The sequence below is a fragment of the Lissotriton helveticus genome, chromosome 11 (genome assembly GCF_964261635.1).
Source record: "Lissotriton helveticus chromosome 11, aLisHel1.1, whole genome shotgun sequence".
NCBI lineage: Eukaryota > Metazoa > Chordata > Amphibia > Caudata > Salamandridae > Lissotriton > Lissotriton helveticus.
Window position 1 is genome coordinate 971,614,292 of NC_136072.1, and position 19,984 is coordinate 971,634,275.

General features: G+C 48.2%; 1 protein-coding gene across 3 annotated transcripts in view; it reads right to left on the bottom strand.

The window, feature by feature from the left end:
• ASPHD2 (aspartate beta-hydroxylase domain containing 2) overlaps nt 1–8,996 on the bottom strand; it is a 241,291-nt gene extending 232,295 nt beyond the window's left edge. Inside the window, exon 1 of one of the 3 annotated variants that reach the window (XM_078667318.1) lies at nt 8,933–8,996. The gene's annotated coding sequence lies outside the window, so the exon portion shown is untranslated. The remainder of the gene's footprint in view (nt 1–8,932) is intronic. The other 2 variants (XM_078667316.1, XM_078667314.1) reach the window with 2 other exon arrangements.
• Between the last annotated feature and the right edge of the window lie 10,988 nt (nt 8,997–19,984).

The window sequence follows — 19,984 nt, forward strand, 5'->3', positions numbered from 1 at the left end:
AATATAATTGTGGAATCCCAACCCCAGTTTTCCACTGGATTAGCCAAGCATGAACCAGAGGGTGACATGAGTGGCATTCCTTTATATCCAGCCTTTTGAAAGATTAAGGTGAGGAGATTCGACTAGCCACAGTCGTAAGACATTGATAGAAGAAACTATTTGAGGATGCGTGAAGATCGGATGCTGTCAGCTCCAGCTCAGAACACAATACAAGAAGCGCAAAAGGGAAATATGTGTGTCAGACGCTGAATGAAAGGCATCTTTAGTTCTGAATTGTGTTACTTTAGTAGCAGAGTTTGACCAAAGACAGCTGGGCAAAAAAAGGCATGGTCCTCCTCCCCCTGCGGAGACGAGTTGGCCTCACGGCTAGGGTGGTCGACCTCGGAGCTGGGTAACCAGGTTTGAGTCTCGGCAGGGACGTGCAACATCCTGTGATTCTGGGCAAATCACTTAATCTCCCCGTACCGAACAAAAATGAACGTATCCTCATGTAACCCAACGGATCCTCGTGTAAAGTGCTCTGATGCCCGATATCTTCGGGTCAAGTTCGAACTATATAAAACTCAGTTAAAATTAAAAAATAAATGAGAGACTACGACTTTACCACAGTATACTGTAGAAACCAAGGGGAAGAACACTCCGAAAGGCACTACATGAGGGGCTCTCCAAGCAACTCGTCCAAGCTTAGAAGAAACCCTGAAAAAACGTCTGCATATTGCAAGTGTGAAACGGGAAACGGCCATTACAACAAAGCCGTTTCCACGAAATCGTTAACCACGCATGCAGTACAACGCATGCGTGGTTACCACGAAAGCCTTTACCACGCATACCTTTACTACGAGGTTTGTAGTAAAGGTATGTGTGGTAAAGGTAAAAAGTAAAAAAACACGGGTTTGGGGGGTCTCCCCCCCCCAAAAAAACTCACCTGATGTCACGTCGGGTTATGTATTTTATCAGCGTTGTTTAAGAGAAAACTGAAAATAAACTTCAGTTTTCTCTTAACGACGTATGACGTCACCACGCTAGCAATCGAGGTAAATGTTATGCGTGGTAAACGAATTCCGTTGTAACGCATGCGTGGTAAAGGCATGCGTTGCAACGGAATTCGTTGTATCGTCATACATTCGTGTGAAACATAATGACTGCAAACTTGGAACTTAGGTGCAGCTTCACAATATTTTTTGTGCGTGGTATAATGCTCAAACTGTATTTACAGTTACAAATTATGCAGCATTTGCACAAAACTAATTGTACACACAAAATGTGTGCATTGTTGTCGGTGTCACAATGTGTCAAGCACTGCGACTCATACAACCCTCATTCACAATGCGCTACACCAATTCCTGCATTTTCTCTCCACATCGTTCACCTTTGCGCTGCTAGATTTGGCACAGGAGCTGCACAGAAGAACTGCTATGCAAATATGGGACCAATATGCCCCTGTCTGCTTTGTGTACCCCTATGCCAAAGCTCTAGGGCACATAGTCATTTTTCTATCCCTATATTAGAGATACAACTAGAATTGCATACATTTGTGTGGACAGGTCTGTAGTGGCCTGTGCAGTGAAATGCACTTGATGAAACACATGTGTGGAGCGCCAGAGGCGCTTGGGGGAGGTACAGTAACATGTCCCTCCCCCAAGAGGCTCAAGGAAGCTAAAACATACTGAAGATACACGTGCAACAAGCAGTTTTCTATAGCAGGAGCACATGTTCTGGCAACACTGCAGATTGCATTTGTTAATCAGGACCTGCATAGTGCAAAATGGCACACACAGTTGTAATTGGGAAACTGTTCATTGAATTATGTAGATTTGACCCTTCGATTCCAGGGCAAGAAGAGGTAATGCCTGCATCTTAGTCCAAATGTAGAAGGGATGTGGAGCTAGCATGGACTCAGTTCAATGTTGCTGCACCTTTGCAGTTAGTTCACTGCTTTCACCAAATGCCTCTATGAGGACCTTTTCAAGCAACATGGCTTGGAGCAGTCACTGTGCCAATTTAACCTCTTAAGAGTATATCGGCCACTGGTCAATGCCTGCACTCCATCCTCAGTGCATCTGTCGGCTACTGGCTGATGCTTTGGTGTTTGAACCAGGTGGTTTCTTTTTTATATTTTCTAGATCAGGCTTCTGGAGAACAGCTTCCCCAGCAGCCCAAGTCTTTTCTTACATGGAAAGAAATGGCGATCAGCGCGTCTCTGAAACGGAAATAAGCCAATTGGCTTTTTCACTAGATCAGTGCTTGGGGGCACATTTGAGCCCTTCCCACCTCAGATTTAAATGAGGCAAGTGTCATTAGAAAGGGGAGAATTTTCCCTCTTAAATGAGATGTCTTCTTGTGGATTTTTGCTTGGGGGTCGCCGCAGGAGTGTGACCCCTAAGCAATGATCCATCCATTAGACACCAGGGATAGTATTGCGGGGGGAGAGAGGTCCTAGGGGCTCATTAAATGTTCTGTAACCCCAGGGGTGGATGGGGGGATTTCCCTCCCATTCTGACCCCCATTGACAGAAAGCGCACTGGACACCGGGGAATGGGAATGCTTAGTATTTTTTGAGGAGGGAGGGCCCCTGGACATGGGCCTGTGTCCCTCCCTAGCCCCAGGACTATAAGTCTTTCTGCCCCATTTAGGGAGGGGGTTGTATGGGGGTGTTCACTCAGAATCTGCATCCTCCCAAGAGGGCGAGGGGGCAGACACCAGGGAATCTTGGAATGTAGACAGTATTTTTTGAGCGGGCGTCCCACAGGCACATACCTGTTCTCTTCCCCCAACCCTGGAACCCATAAGACCCCTCCCGGGGGAGTAAATCTGCCCAAATCTCCCCCGCCCCCAAGAGGGGGCCTTCAAGCCCACTGTACTCCAGAGATTTTTTGATTGTTGTTTTTTTTAGGGGAGGCCCCTCCGGGCATGGGCTTATGCTCCCCCCACCTCAGGTCCCATTAGTATTTCTTCTCCCCAAGGGACAGATGGGGGAGTTCACTACCAATCTGCCCACCAATGTCGATCGGAAAGCCCACTAGACAACAGGAATTACTTTTCAGTATTGGGGGTGGGGGTCAGCCCCAATGGCATGCCCTGTGCTCCTTTGACATGGGCCTCAATGTTTCTGAGCCTGTGGGGGAGCTGGGTTTTTTCCCTTTTTTTGCCCCCTTGCCACTAGACACCAGGGATTAACTTTCAGTATTTGTTTTAAGGACGGAGCAGCACCAATGGCATGCGTCTATGCTCCTCCGAACTGGGCCCCATTAGTCTCAAACTTTGAGTAAAACCATGCATTATTCTTACATGTCTGTCGAGGAAAGTTCCAATATCTGCTGAGAATCTCAAATTTTCTACCACCCTGCACTCCTGCCCCCACTTGTCCCGACAGAAACAGTACCCCATGTGTATGACTGAACCTAACAGCTGCAACACAAATGGCACCAAAACCAGCTGGACGGCCTAACAGGGGAAACTACCAATCCCAGACATTTCTGAAAATTAGACACCCAGGGGAGTCCAGGGTGGTGTGACTCACATGGATCCCACAACTGTTTCTTACCCGGGATGCCCTGCAAACCTCAAACATCGCCTAACATTGAACATTTACCTTGCATTTCTGTGACGTAAACTTCTGGAATCTGCAGGGATCCACAAAATTCCTACCACACATCGTTCCCCCACTTGCTTTGATAAAATCGCCACCCCACTTGTGTGGCCGGGCCTAGTGCCCGCGACAAGGAATGACTCAATTCAGGGTCAATGCCAAGAAAACCTATGCCTGCATAAGCTACTCATATGTGACATTTATCTAAAGGATCTCTGTGGGTATCATAATAATAGGAACAGGCATTGGAAAAAACAATAGATTTCACCTAGGCGAAATCTACTGGCTTTGTCAATGTTTGTTTTTACAAGCTGCGCAGTAGTGCAAGTTGCTGTGCAATATGGCTCAAAGTAAAAGAAATAAAAGCACTATGATGCGGTCAGCATGGACGACGTAATAAGGCTTTTTTCCTTTAAGTGCTATTTGCACAGCAAGCTGTGCTGCTGCTGTGCAACATGCAAGAAAGAAGCAAAGGGTGGTTAGGGTAAGGCAATCCAAATGCGCAATATTGGGGTGGGGAGTTTGTTTAAATCCAAAACCAATGGTGAATGGTGGGGGTGGGGGCATGGGGTAGCTGAACGCATTAGAGTTGCTGCATGAATGAGGCCCTTTGATTCCAGGAAACAAAGATTGCAACAGGTATCCAAATCATTGCACCGATTCAATGCCAAGGTTTGAGTTTCATTTGGGAGGGCTTGCATAGCCCAAGTGGGGCTCGTGCGCACTTAGGAGCAAGCGGGAGACCTCCAAAAAGAGAGTTGCGTTCAAAGAAGCAGAAATGTAATGTTAATTAAGGCAAATGGCTCGGCATGCAGAATGTATGCAAAAAAAGGCACAGACGTTTAAGAATGCGTTCGATGGAGACACTGTGCACACATCTGATCCCATGTACTCAGACAGGAAGTGCGCATAGCGCATGTCACCAACGCATGTCGGTGTTAAATAAAAAGAGTGACTGTCAACTGGAAGCAGTACGATCCAGGCTTCATTGTAAGACAAAGACTCGAAGCCCAGGAGGAAGACGGATGCGAGACGCTGGTCAATAAGAATTAGGGAAATGAGAATGATGTGGGAGCCATCCAATGGTAACTAAAGTGACGTGGGAGCCATGTTGGAACCAGCCAGTGGTAAGTAAAGGTAAGTAATAGGTGGTTTCTAAGCCGCTTGCAAGAATTATTTTTTTTTAATACAAGAGATTTCACAAGCGCTGTTCAGGCAAAACCTAAAAACACAGATTGGATTAGTTGCTACTCACCAATTTTGAACTATGAATAAATCTCTCTACAATAGAATTTACAGTAAGGTTGCCACCTTTTTTATGTTTGAGTGATCAGTAAGCATTTACTGAACATAGTTAAAAGGTAGTTATGGTTCAACTATCAAAAACCCGAAAAGCCCGAAATCCGGTAGTTATGGTATGCAACACACATCATAACTCTTCCCATCTGCCATGTTGTTCTTTTCGGAGGCGGTTTACGGCTGTAACACAAGCTCCCATAGGAAATAGTGTGGCTGCATCGTAATTAGGCGGTCGGATCTGCTGACCGGAGGTCAGTTGGTCCCGATTCTGCAGTGGTTCTTGTTGGAGGCAACTCCGACCAATATCGTAATAGGGCCCATAGTGTTGGTGGTTTAGAAGCAAGGACTGGCAAAATGCATCCCACATGACAGGGGACCACTGTTAGCAATGTATCGTACACGTATTCTGCATACCAAGACCAACAGATAGCTAAATATGTAAATTCCTTGTGAATAGTGTGTTGATTTGTTAAAGTTACAAAGTGACCAAGTTATTAGCAACCTAACACTTTTTGCCTACTCCACCCACTTTAATGATGCTCCCGCCTTGACTGATAAGCACAGAACTCAGCATATCACAAATTAAAAATGACAGGTGTGTGCCACATTCTGTGCAGCTCCAAGAATCTGCCCCAAAGTTATTAGCAAATAAAAGAGCACTGCCCCTCCCGCTTATAGCATTGCCCTTTCTCATCTCTTTAAAATCGGGAACCCCTGCACTTCGTTTAACTTACTAAGAACCTTCTAAAATGAGTGCAGATTCATAATTACTGTCAAAAGTTATTAGCAAACGAACATTTTCTTTTCACCCTTGGATTGGTTTTTCTACCAAATGTCATACAAATATGTGCAACTGCACCAAATGTATCAGCAAATCAAAGATTCCTGTCCCCTTCTCCTTTGTTAGGTCTGCATAAATGCTGATTAATTCCTACACTCGGTTAAACTTGCTAACAGGATTCCAAATCTCATGCAAATTCCTTAAACTGCACCAAAGTTATTAGCACAAGAAAACCTTTGATCTTCCCTCATTTTAACTCTGTCCTCCCTTGATAGATCCACACTCAATTTGCCATACCCGCCAAAGACTAACATGTGTAAAGTCTTCCAAATTTCATTTAGATTTGTCAAAGACAAACTTATTAGCAAATGAACATTTTTTAACAACTCCTCTTCCCCCAATACAATTTGCTTAAAATCTGGAACTGACAAAATCAGACATGGCAAGGAACCAATTTGCTCATAGGCAAACATTTTTAGTTTCATTAATATTTTGCACGATACCGTTGACACGCAAGCAGCGCAGATTCCACAAGCTGCCTTTTAAAAGAGTTTTTTGAGGTTTAACATTTGAAAATGACATCATTTTAGTTACATTTGTGCTTGCTGAGTTACTAATTAATACCTCAGCTGCCAAGTGGCCCTGTGTCATGTGTAACACCAAGCCATCCTGATCGTTTAGCCAATGCCCTTTGTATTCTGTGACTGTAGTTTTGCTTTACCCATAATATGTAAAAGCCTTTACATTATCATCATGCTGAAAGGCGCTGGCTAAAATGTAGGTCTAAAACAAAAGTGACAGGCACGAAATGGAGCCATTTAGCAGCTATATAAAGTGCAGGTCTCGGTCTGTGGCACTTCATATTACCAAAGTGACCTACACACAACCAAATTAAGCAAAATCCACCATGTAGGTTTCTGAAGTACAAGCAATGTTCAAACTTTCACATTTGTCCTACTGACACTGTTCTCCCAAAAACTGATTTCCGCTCCTACGCACAATAAGGTTCTTCAGTACCACCTGTTGTAATCTACGCACAATGATTTTTGATTCATGTTTTTGATTTCTACACTAAAAAAGTAGTTACAAATTCAAATCGAAGACGGGGTCAGACAGATCTCAGAGTTAGATCCAAAAATTACAAACTCCAAACCCATCGCTTTCGAAGGTGGCCATGCCACTTTTCACTAAACTCCAAAAATGCAGCCAATGGGAACAGAAAGACAACAACTTTCACATCAAGCGACATCAGACTTCACAAAGTCAGAAATGAGTTTTTACCCTAATCACGTTTCTTCTTTGAATTCTCATGCCTGTATTTTTTTTTACAATTACAAACTGAGCATTACAGGTACCAGCCGAAGAAATGAAAGCCAGGCTTGCATTAGTTGTTTTCCTGTCAGTCTATGGTAAGTAATCTGGTACCATTGAATCTTTACAACCTAGCATCGAGTGTACAAAGGTTTCATTACACAAGCTTAGCCTTTCAGAATTCCTGATTGCTGGTATGCCCATACCTCGTTCATGGAACTTTAGTTTTTCCCATGCCCTCCAGTTGTTTCCTTTTAGTGTTTGATGTGTTTGATGGAGCCAATAACTCACAAGAACTATGCATACCTTGCTTAACGTTTCTCACGAATGCTCTGAAACCATGCCAGGGCTCTTAAGTTTCCCAGGTCAGTGGGTGAGGGGTTCATCCAGTCCAGCCTTTCAAATTACTCTCTGTAGTAGTGATTTTATGGAGGGATAAACAGGAATAAAAGTTCCAGACTACAAAGAAAAATACCTGGACTGGATAAGCTGTTCATGCATGTACTTGGGAAACTGTAATTCCCAAGTTTTGTATCGGAGTGCATACCTTGATAATATTTTTCTCATTAGAAACTCCACAAAAATTACAGTTGAATGCAAAATACTTTTAAAAGCACCCTTTGCGTAAAGCATTACCACCTGCATACATTTTTCAGATTTTTGTGATTAATACTGGAATTCATGAGAACAAAACATACACACATACTTCTGATATGTTCCACCTACTATACAAGGAACGCCGCAAAAAATGGCAAATGAATACAAAAGATTTCAATTAAAACCTCATATGCTATTCGTCAGTGCCCCAATAGTTTACCTGATGGACCTGCAAGGACTTAGTAGTAGGTCAAATAAACCTGTTAAGTGTTATGTAAAACATAGTTGTTTACAAGTTCATTGTTTGTCGTTTCAGAGGCGATGTAATTTGTTGTATTTATATAGTGCTCCTGCCTCTAGAAATAGGAAAGGTCCTAAAAAGCAAGAATACTAGATTACCCACAGACAATATTACTGCAGAGATTCATCTTCAAAACTGAAGTACGCCTTATTTTTTATACCAAATACAAATGTTGCACTGTTAGTTCTTTTTTTGTACTTTCGCATGGCATATTATTTGATAACCTAAGAAGAGGAAGGTTTATTCGTTACTTCCTCTTGAAAGAAATCACGGAATGCCATTGTGTATAAAGCTCATAAAGGAATCTCATTCACCTTTGGATCAATTTGAATTGCAAAAGTTTCTTGTCTGCTGCCTTCGCATACGTCACAGCTATGCAATTCCAGACACAAAGCGCGTGGCAGTCAAAAGCAATCTGCGGGCTAGCTCATGCAGGGCAATCGGTATTGTTTCAATGAGGTACATGCTGTCTTCAGTTCACAGATACCTGGTTAGCATTTTAATATGTTCAGTACCTGCTGTTAAACAGTTACGAGTTTAGCAGGGAAGTGCCTGTTCTTTCTGCAGTTCATCACACCCAAATCTCCACCAACATGCACGGCTGCCAATTAAAACACCGATACAGTCTCTAGTGGGAATGACTTTACTCTGATGTTGAGATAAAATCACCCTAATTGGTGCATATGGTAGTACGTGCATCACACCCCTAATCAGTGATGCATGCTGAGACGTTTGCTGGAATATCCCCTCCGCCCCAGGCATCCAAACGCCCCCCTCTGGACCACGAGGCCAGCATGCAACCTTTCGTGACCCGATAGACTCCGTCTCAGCAGGGCACAGCCCTCCACTGACAGCAGACAGAGACCCTTTCATTCAGCCAGCAACAAAAATCAGCAATTTCGTGTGCAGCATAAGTCAAAATGACTAAAATACACCAGCCGTAATCTGTGCGTGTGAGCGGTATTCTACTTTCTATCGGTATCTATTCAAGCCAATGGGTTTAAAGTTAAGAGGTAAAAAACATAACGTATATTTTGCAGTAAAATTCCCTTACCAACGTGCTGCAGCTTCTCTGCCTCAGAGCTCACCCAGCCTTTCACTCTGGTGCATTCGTTGGTGTCTCAGCACGCTTGGGCTGATGGGAATTGTAGTTTAAGCTTAAAGTTTTCACAAGGCTTTGTCTTAGCCGTACATTATTAATATACATAGAATACGAAAATACAGGTTAAAAAGACTAGACACTATATGGATCTCCCATAAGAATGGGCGATTTGAGCTCCGATCGATTTTTTATCTCCTAAAGTACAATTAAAAAAACTACACTCCCCACAAGGGTCTGAAAAATGCAGAATGGACTTGTAAGGAAGACCATAACATGACAGGCTTTTGAGACTCCAGGAACACTGCCACCTGCAGCATCTGAGACATAGTATTCTGTCCACACTCCAGAGATTGAGTTCAAATTAATAGCGCTTTTGTTTCTGTTCTGAGATGGATGACATAAACGACGCATGCCGAGGAAATAGAGCTAATAGAGAGATTTAGGGGAAAGTCAATGACTCAAACGAACTGCTGCATTCCCTTTCCACTGAGATGAATTGGTTAGAGTAATACACATTTGCGGAAGGGGGCGGGAGCTGTGGCACTTTAGAAACCTGATGCATTTCTCCGAATATGAAAGAAACTGAGTTTATCCTCAGAATCCTTATGTTTAACATCCACACAGGCCATTTGCAGTTTCCACTCATTGCTCATGGTTGCCTAGGTCCAAATCATTCATAGCAGCTTGGAGGGTAAACATAACAATTTACAGCCTCAAATGAGAAATGCTAAAAATCGTTGTAATTTAAAACTATTTTTATCTTTGAAAAACGCTTGAGTGTGGATCTAAACAACTTGTGCAACTTCTGTAATCCCAAAAATAGTTTTCCTTTTCGGGATTCAACCTGTAAACTACAGATGAAACGCATTTCACCTGTTTTTTTCCACTGGTGGACAACAAGGTTTTGGTCTTATTTTACAAATGTTACGTATCTTGCTTATATATTCAATTACAGGTGTCACGTCCTCTAATGTCATCGCTGTCAAATATTGTGTGATCATGATGTAGAGAGCCACCCGGGCTCTCACCTACAATGTATCCTTTCTAGCACGCACGCACACGCAGCCTTGGGGCGGGCTCGCCCCTAGGTATAAATAAACAAGCGGAAGACCGCTCGTGGTCTTTCCGGCTAACTAGTAATCAGTGCCTGTGTCCATTATTAGTTGTGCTCTGCCCACGTGGTAGGCCTTACCGTCCACCTTTACATTGGCGACGAGGCCTGCTCTCTTCCCACGTGTGCCCGGTGCCTCCGGCCAGCTGCGCTGCCTGCCTCCTGCTGCGGTGCCCACCCGCTGTTGTGTGCCGGTTCCCCTCCTGACGAGGCCCACCCACGCGTCTCCCGTGAGGGAGCGCCTTCAGCCGGCGGGACTCGTGGGGCCGGCGCGCTGCTTCAAGATCCTGCGGGAGAGTGTGCCGTCTGCCCCGCCTGCGCGGCCCCGCCTCGCCTCCTCTCGCAAGCCTGCGCGGAGGAGGTGCGCCTGCAAGGCCGCTGGTGCTCCCCGGATCCCCGACGCCATACCACGTGTCTGCTGCCTGCGGAGGATCTGCCTTCACTCCCAGCGGAGGCGCGCATGCAGCGCCCCTACCGTGAAACACTCTGAGCGCTGCACCAAGCCCCTCCCGCTCCACGCCTGCCCTCGCAGCACGCCGGCCGCCTATTAACACAGCTGCTCCGTGGGCCCCCGCGAGCGCAAGGAAAATTGAAGGGGATTTATCAGGGAGAGTGTACAATTCAAAAGGCACAATACATCAAGCATTGGCAAATGCATGGACTTTTGCAGGGCATATAGCGCAACACAGCAAGCAAGGGATCTTAGGGAGAGTGAACAATTCAAAAAGGCACAATACATCAAGCATTGGCAAATGCAAGGACTTTTGCAGGGCATATAGCGCAACACAGCAAGCAAGGGCTCTTGCGAGACACCAGCTACCGTCAAGGGCGCCAAGTGCCCCACACGCATCGCGTCTGCGCCCCCTGCGCCCTGTGCCTTGACCCCGTCTACACGACACCCACATCCGGAAAGCACCTGCACGGCCTGCGTGACGCCACGCCATGAGCCAGAACGCGACAGGGGCAGCCCAAGACGGGGCTGGCCAGCCCCCCCAGCAGGCGATCCAGCCGCCACCAGTCATGCCCGCAGCTCAACCTCAGGCTCAAGCTCAAGCTGGAGCGTTGGCCCCAGTGGGTCCCCCCACACCTGCGCCTCACGCGCATCAGCACGCCGGCGCAGCACCCATCCCGCCGTTCAGCGAATCTGCGGACCCAGCGACGGCTGCCATCCGCTGGAAAGCATGGGTCGGTCGCCTCAATCTTTACTTCAAGGGCACTAGGGAAACAGACGGGACGGTGAAGAGGTCGCTCCTCATCCTATATGGGGGTCAAGAGATTTATGATCTGTTTGAGTCACTCCCCAACACCGGGCCTGAGGACAACTACGAGGCCGCTGTCGCGGCCTTCAACGCGCATTTTGATCCTCAGCTTAACAATGACTTTGAAAAGTTCAAGTTCAAACGTGCATGGCAGATGGACTCCGAGTCGGTCGACATGTATTACACTCAACTCCGACGGCTTGCAAGCACGTGTCCGTTCACCAATCCTCGTGACGAAATCAGGGATCAGATCATAGTTGGCTGCAAGTCAAAGCTACTGAGGAAGCTGATACTCAGGCAACCAGGAATCACTCTCGACGAGATCCTCATCCTGGCTAGATCGCATGAACTGTCCGATGCCCGTGCAGAGGAGATGGAGGTAGCGCTGCGCACCCCGGTGATCGCCCCGTCGGCGGCGAGGGCACCGACCATCAAAGAAGAACGAGTGGATGCGGTCCACAGACGATTCCCGCCTGCAAGGCCGCGAGGTGGCCCGCCAAGAGGCAGTCAGTGCGGGTATTGCGGTGAAGACCACCCCGCCACAGCCACGTGTGGCGCCAAAGGCAAGACGTGCCTCAAGTGCGGACGTCTGAATCATTTTGCCGCCGTCTGTCGGGGAGGGAAGTTCCGATCAGCAGGCCCGCGCACCAGAACAGTAACACAGCGTGTCCGACAGCTGTCTCTCGACCAGGAGAGGCCCCCTCCCGACACAGAGGCACAAGACCGCCGGCCCAGGTACGAAGACGATGAAGACGACGAAGTGTATGTCATCTCCTACGTGAGCCGTGCATCCACGAAAAGACGGCCGCCTCCCATGTGTTCCGTCTCAGTTGACGGGACGAGTGTCAACACGCTGATCGATACAGGGGCGTCCGTGAATGTTATGGACTCGGACCAGTACGAGCGCATGTCCCCGAAACCAACGTTGGCACCGTCCGCGGCACGCATCTACACCTATGGAGGGACGGAACCCATGCCTCTTCGTGGAGTGATCCAAACCACCGTTGTCAACGGGGAGTACTCCACAGTGACCAGGTTCCATATCACCGAGGGCAAGAAGGGCACCCTCCTGAGCTGCCACACAGCAGAGGACCTGGGACTGGTGTTCTTCGCCAACCAAGTGCACCAGGCTCATGCAGACTTCATGCTAAAAGACTTCCCGGAACTGTTCAAAGGCCTCGGCAAGCTCAAAGGAAAGAAGTTTAAGCTGCACATCGACGCAACCGTGAAACTTGTTGCTCTCAGGCACCGGCGAGTGCCTTTCAACCTCAGGCCTCAAGTGGAGGAAGAACTTCGCAAACTTGAAGAATTGGGGGTAATCGAGAAGGTGTCGGGCCCGACGCCCTGGGTCTCACCCCTGGTGGTCGCCCCCAAGCCGAAGCAGCCGGGAGCCATACGTTTGTGCGTGGACATGAGGCTCCCCAACACCGCGGTCAAGCGTGAACGGCACATCACCCCTACTATGGATGACATCATAGCTGACCTCAACGGGGCGAAGTGGTTCTCAAAGTTGGACCTCAACTCAGGATATCACCAGCTTGAGTTAGAGCCGGCTAGCAGATACATCACCACCTTTTCGACGCACGTGGGGCTGCGTCGCTACACTCGGCTCAGCTTTGGTGTCTCATCGGCAGCCGAAGTTTTTCAAAACGCCAATCGCGAGGTGCTATCCGGCCTACGAGGGGTGATCAACCTGAGTGATGACATCCTGGTGTACTCCACGACCCTCGAGGAACACCATGCCAACTTGAGAGCGACCCTGCAAAGACTCGCCGACAGCGGCCTGACCTTGCACCGTGCCAAATGTGCGTTCTATCAAGAGTCAGTGGATTTCTTTGGATACACATTTACGAGGGAAGGCCTAAAAGTGGATCCCAAGAAGGCGGAAGCCATCAAAGCAGCCAGCACCCCACGGAGTCAAACTGAAGTCCGCAGCTTCTTGGGCATGGCCACATACTGCGGCCGGTTCATCCCGAACCTCGCTGCCATTGCGGAGCCCCTCCGAGCCCTCACCCGTGCTGATCAGAAGTGGGACTGGACCGCCGCCGCTAACAAAGCGTTCCAGACCATCAAGGCCAGCCTTTTAGACAACACCACCATGGCCTACTTCCAGCCCCGCAGGCGGACCGAATTGATTGTAGATGCCAGTCCAGTAGGGTTAGGGGCCGTTCTGCTGCAAGAGTACGGGCCTGAAGAGTGGAAACCGGTTGCCTATGCCAGCAAGGCCCTGTCGGACACTGAGACCAGGTACGCCCAAATTGAGAGAGAAGCCCTGGCCATCAAATGGGCGTGCCAGCACTTTCACCTCTACCTCTGTGGACAGGAATTCACAGTGGTCACAGACCACAAACCCCTTCTGCCTCTCTTTGCGGGAACGTCACGACTAGCTCCCCCGCGCATCGAACGATGGGCTGTCCAGCTGCAGGGCTACCGGTTCAAGGTGGTGTTCAGACCGGGAGCACACAATCCCGCCGACTACCTGTCGCGACATCCTGACGTCATCCCGCCACCGTCCCTCGCCGAAGACGGAGAAGAAGTGGAGGAGATCGTACACATGATCACCCAAGCAGCGTGCCCTGAGAACATGGCGCTCAAGGAACTTGGCGACGCCACGGCGGCGGATGAGACTCTAGTGAAAGTCCGACAGGCCCTTGAAGGAAATCGCTGGGCCCATTTTCTCGACGGCGCCTCCAGCCTCCGGCCGGAAGTGAGTCATGCCAGGCAGCAGTTGTGGCAAATACGCAGTGAACTAAGCATCGGAGAGGAGGGAGTGGTGCTGCGCGGACATCTCATCGTCATGCCCGAAAGTCTTCAGCAACGAGCCCTGAGCCTGGCTCACGTAGGGCACCAAGGTATGGCTAAGACCAAGGCCCGCTTGAGGAGTAAAGTGTGGTTTCCCGCGATGGACAGCCAGGTGGAAGCAATGATACGGTCTTGCCACGCATGCGCGATCACTGGCGGGGAGCCTGCCCCAGCACCCGTGCTCACGGAAGAAGCACCCCAGACCCCGTGGGCTCAACTCAGCATTGACTTTGGCAGCTTCCCGGACGGCCGGCACATGCTGGTGCTGGTTGATTCGTTCTCAAAATTCCCAATCGTGGAGGTCATCGCGTCCACTGCATTCCCGCAGGTAAAGAAGATCTTAAACCGGGTGTTCGCCACGATGGGGCTCCCCGAAGAAATCAAGTCCGACAACGGACCGCCCTTTCAAGGGAGAGAGTTCCAGGCCTACCTGGAAGCTCTCCGGATCAAGCACCGTAAAATCACACCCCTGTGGCCCCAAGCCAATGGGGAAGTCGAGAGGCTGATGCGAACATTAAATAGAGCACTCAGGATAGCTGTAGACAATGGTGAAGACCCGGAGACTGCCCTGGACCAATTCCTCGGAGCCTACCGTCAGACGCCCCACTCAACGACCAATTGTGCTCCCTCCCATGTACTGTTCAAGCGAGCTCCGAGGGACGGCATCCCCACTGCGAGCACGTGGGTGCCGGAAGAGAGGGACGCTGAGGCCATACAGGCCCGACGCCAAGCCACGAACATTAAAGCAAGTGTGCACCGTCACGCCAAAGAACCAGCCCTCCGACAGGGGGATGCGGTCATTGTCAAGGATCGCCATCCCGGGTGGAAGTTTCGGACTCCCTTTGAGCCCGAAGTGTGGATAGTGGAACGAGTGCAAGGGACCATGATTACAGCGAGAAGAGACGGCCAAGCTGTGACGAGAAATGTCTCATGCTTCAGGAAGATAACCGACACCATCGATGGGCCTCAGAGAGCAGAGAGAAGGGAACCCGGGGACCCAGAAGACGTGGACTTCGACAACTCTCCTGGTCCAGCACCTACCCCGCCAAGAGAGGGCACTCCGCCAAGGCCAATGCCACCAGGCCCCGATGTCGGGCGGAGTCAGCCAAGGGTCGAAGATGTAAGCGAAGGTCCGAGGACAACCCCGGCTGGGGTTGTCCAACTACCTCGAACCCAGGATCGTCGCTACAACTTGCGGCCCAAACCGAGGCCGAGTCAACGGTTGCTGGACTTTGCCTGGTCATCTCCCTGAACACGAGTATCAGAAAGTGCCTGCTGAAAAGGACTAAAATCAAGGAGGGATGTTGAGAGCCACCCGAGCTCTCACCTACAATGTATCCTTTCTAGCACGCACGCACACGCAGCCTTGGGGCGGGCTCGCCCCTAGGTATAAATAAACAAGCGGAAGACCGCTCGTGGTCTTTCCGGCTAACTAGTAATCAGTGCCTGTGTCCATTATTAGTTGTGCTCTGCCCACGTGGTAGGCCTTACCGTCCACCTTTACACATACCACTTCCTGTGATGTTCTAGTTCTCTTTCCTACTCACTTTCAAAACTAGACAGCTTTTCCCTTCGAGGTGGTGCTTTTAATCATGGGTCTAGTTGGTGCAATTCTGCACCCGAGGGGGAAAGTGGGGTCACTTTCTGGTCCACATATTACATGTACTCCTAAGATACATCATGTGTCATAGAGAACATATAAGACCACGTTTCTGGTTTCAGGGCTCCGAAAACCCTCTACTGTGGGTCTCACAATGAACACAAAATACAAGCTGCCTGAGAGGGCATTCTCAAAAAGTCCTTGACACAGTAGAGCAAATGCATATCAAATAACCACAGCTGTCTTGAAAGCCAGCTCCAAACATTCACTCAGACGAAACAAGCATGAATAATCCTCCCCTCAGGCACATGTTTCTCCAAAAGGCTTAGGTACACAGTTTGGTTTGTAAAGACTTCTCTCTCCACTACGTCAATGGCAGAGGCATCTCATTTATGTGGATGGTATCCCGGAAGAGTCTCAGAGCTACTTTGAATGTCCCTGAGGAGAAGTTGCCTAGAGAAGTATCCCCAGATGGGGAACCCTTCTCCCTTCCACGGCCAATTACACGCTTCCTAGTGTCTCCAGACCGAACATTTTCAGGGAAGGCCAGTATCAGATAAGTAATCCTTGCCCGAAGAACTGACCTGACACAAAAAGTGACTGTGGATGAAGGAATTTGCTGCACTTAGCCCAGGCCTGTTCTCCTCCGATAGCATGTGGGGAGCAGCAAACGCTCCCAAGCTCTCCCCTTTACTCCTGGTTCTTCCACACCTTCCCATCCTCAACATAGTCAAAAGAAAACTCCGGCATTTTTTTACCACCTGCTCGAAGCAGAACGTAAATGAGTGTGAATTTGGGCATGGTGTATTCCCGAGAATGTAGGAAAATACTCAGCATTAGATCATGTATTCCCAAGTCTGTGTGCTACTCCCCATTTTGAGGAAAATACCTCATACTCCTGTTATTGTGTCGTGGGGATACAGGCTGAAATCAGTTATTCAAACCCACAGTCATATTTCCACCCAAAAATACAGGGAACTAAAACTAGGGCCCTAAGCGTTGAGGCAACAACTAATTATACAAGATTTTGATGGGCCAAACAATTTAATTAATAAAACGAATTTCGTAGCGTGCCCTGCATCGCAAAATGCGATGCAGCGCGCGCTACGAAATTCATTTTAATAATTAAATTGTTTACTTACCTCCAATTATCCATATTCCAGTTTTTAGCAACCCCCACTCTGCCCCACCCCCGCCCCTCTGCCCCACCGCAACTCCCTCCACGGGCCGCGGCTGACTACTAGCACATGTAAAACTTAAAAGTACATATTCTACCAGTTACCAACACAGCACCCTGCCCATAGGGCTTTCTAGGGCTTACCTTAGGGGTGACCTATGTGTAATAAAAGAGGAGTTGAAGGCTTGGCAAGTAGCTTTAAATTCCAAGTCGAAGTGGCTGTAAACTGCACACACAGGCCCTGCAGTGGCAGGCCTGAGACATGGTGAGAGGGCTACGCAGGTGGGTGGCACAAGCAGTGCTGCAGGCCCACTAGTAGCATTTAATTTACAGGCCCTGGGCTCATGTAGTGCACTCTACTAGGGACCAATAAGTAAATTAAATATGCCAATTGGGTATGAGCCAATGTTCCTATCTTTTAGGGGGAGAACACATTCATTTTTGCACTGGTAGGCAGTGGTAAAGTGCCCAGAGTCATAAAGCCAACAGAAAAAAGGCTAGAAAAATAGGAAGAGGAAGGCAAAATGTTTGGGGTAACCCTACAAAAAGGGCCATGTCCAACAATATCCCCTCCAGATTTAAGCCAGGATAGCCTAATCAATTCCTTGATGGACTTCACTGCTTAGGGTGATAGAAACTGGACAATGTCCCATTACTGCTGGGCACTTGCCAGTTCTATGCCTCTCTGAACCCAGTTAGATTCCTCTGCCTATGCGCTGAGGTGGTTACTGAGCTAACCCATGAGTAATCCCTCTCCTTACCTGTGGTCCCCATCTGTGCAGCACCTAACTTTAATCTGCTCACAGATGCATTTCAGTAGCAGATAGTACCATGAAGGCAAACAAACTGTTGTGGCCCATTACGCCCTTTTGGTCTGTATTCTGTCCCCAATCCAAGCAAAACTCTGCCAGGCCCCAGGCTATCCAGAGATCTCTGTGGTTTCTCAGAGTGGGGGGGTGTAGCCCCTGGTGCCTTGCATCCTTTCTGCACTACACTTCCCACCTGTTCAGGCATGGTATCCTGCAACTTGCCCTCCAATGCAGCCTCTGTACCCTTGGGCTGGAAAGGAGTCAGGGGCGAGTTCTTTCTCCCCCTACCCCTCTGTTTGGGCTCCTGCACCCTCCTCTGTGCAGTGGTACTGCCAGAAACCAGAACTGGTCTTCTTGAGCAGAGAGGAATGGGAGGGTTTCACACTTACACTTCAAAGGGTTGGGCAGGCCTGAGACACGGTTAGAGTCTTACTTAGGTGGGTGGCACAAGCATCACTGCAAGCCCACTAGTAGGATTTAATTTAGAGGCTCTGGGCACATGTATTGCACTTTACTATGGGCCAATAAGTTAATTAAATATGCCAATTGGGTATGAGACAATGTTTCTATGTTTTAGGGGAGAGCACATGCACTTTAGCAGTGGTTAGCATAGGTAAATTTATTTATTTATTTTATTATTTATTTTTAAAATTTCTAATGCGCACAAATACCTTACGGTGTCTCGGCGCTAGAGTTTGCAGATTACGGGGGTTCCACTGACATCTTACTGATTAAAGAGCCAAGTCTTAAGATGTTTTCGAAATGAAAGTAGTGAAGAGTGATCTTTGACATAGGAAGGGACCTGATTCCATAATTTTGACGCAGCCACTACAAAACGTCTATCGCTCCATGTTACCTTTTTTGTGCATGGGATTTGGAGCTGTTGAGCCGAAGATGAACGTAGTGTTCGACTGGGTTTGTACAATTTGAATGCTCTTTTGAAGAAATCAGGTCCATTATTGTTCAAGGCCTTGTGAATGATACACATGGCCTTAAACTTTATCCGGCTTCTTATTGGTAGCCAGTGGAGCTCGCGAATTGTGGGAGAGATAGAGGCGTGCTTGGGTATACCCATGAGGATCCTTGCAGCAGCATTTTGGACAAGCTGTAGTTTTCTCAAAACTTGCTCCTGTGCGTTAAGCAATAAACCATTGCAGTAGTCCACCTTGGATAGCACCAAGGAGGACATTAGGGTTTTACCTGCAGTTGGGGGAAGAAAAGGGAGCAATTTCTTCACCATTCTTAGGGTAAAGAAGGAGGCTGAAACCACAGCATTGGCATGGCTAAGGAACGTAAGCTTGTTATCAAAAAGCACGCCCAAGTTTTTCACCTTGGCTACTGGTAGTGGAGGAATTCCCAGTTCCGAAGGCCACCAGACCGGAGACCAAGACGGAGTTAGTTCGCCAAAAACCATCACCTCCGTCTTGTCAGAATTTAACTTTAAGCAATTCCGGTTCATCCATGAACTGATGGCCTTCATGCCCTCCTGAAAGTTCGCTGCCACTGCTTCTCCATTTTTGTGTATCTCCAGGACCAGCTGTGTGTCATCGGCATATGATGTTAGACCTATACCGAATGACTTAATTACCCTCGCCAAGTCCGACACATAGATATTAAAAAGTGTCGGACTTAGCGAGGAGCCCTGGGGAACACCACAAGGGAGAATGAAATCAGGAGAGCAAAAGCACCCCATCTTCACGGATTGTACTCTATTGGCCAGGAAAGATGCCAGTGTTGCTCTGGCCCTACCCTGGATGCCGAAGGCGGTGACACGGTCGATCAAGATGGTATGATCGACCGTGTCAAAGGCCGCAGATAAGTCCAGGAGTATCAAGACAGCTGCACCAACCCTGTCCATGATTATCCTGACCTCCTCAGCAGCTTTTATCAAAGCAGTCTCCGTCCCATGGCCCATCCTGAAACCAAACTGCGTGTTGTCAAGTAGATCGTTCTGATCAATAAAAGTCGACAGCTGTTGGTTCATTACCTTTTCAATTATTTTAGAAGGATAAGGGAGAGAGGCGATAGGACGGTAGTTTTTAGGCTTAAAGGGTTTAGTGCGTTTTTTTTTTAAAAGAGGTGTTACAACTGCCTTTTTCCAGATAGGAGGATAAACACCTGTCTGGAATATGGTATAACAGATGTTGTTAAGTACTGGGGCTATTAGGTTGGATACTGATTTAATGATACGTGGAGGGCATGGGTCCAATGATGATCCTGACTTAACGATGTTTATAAGCTCCGCC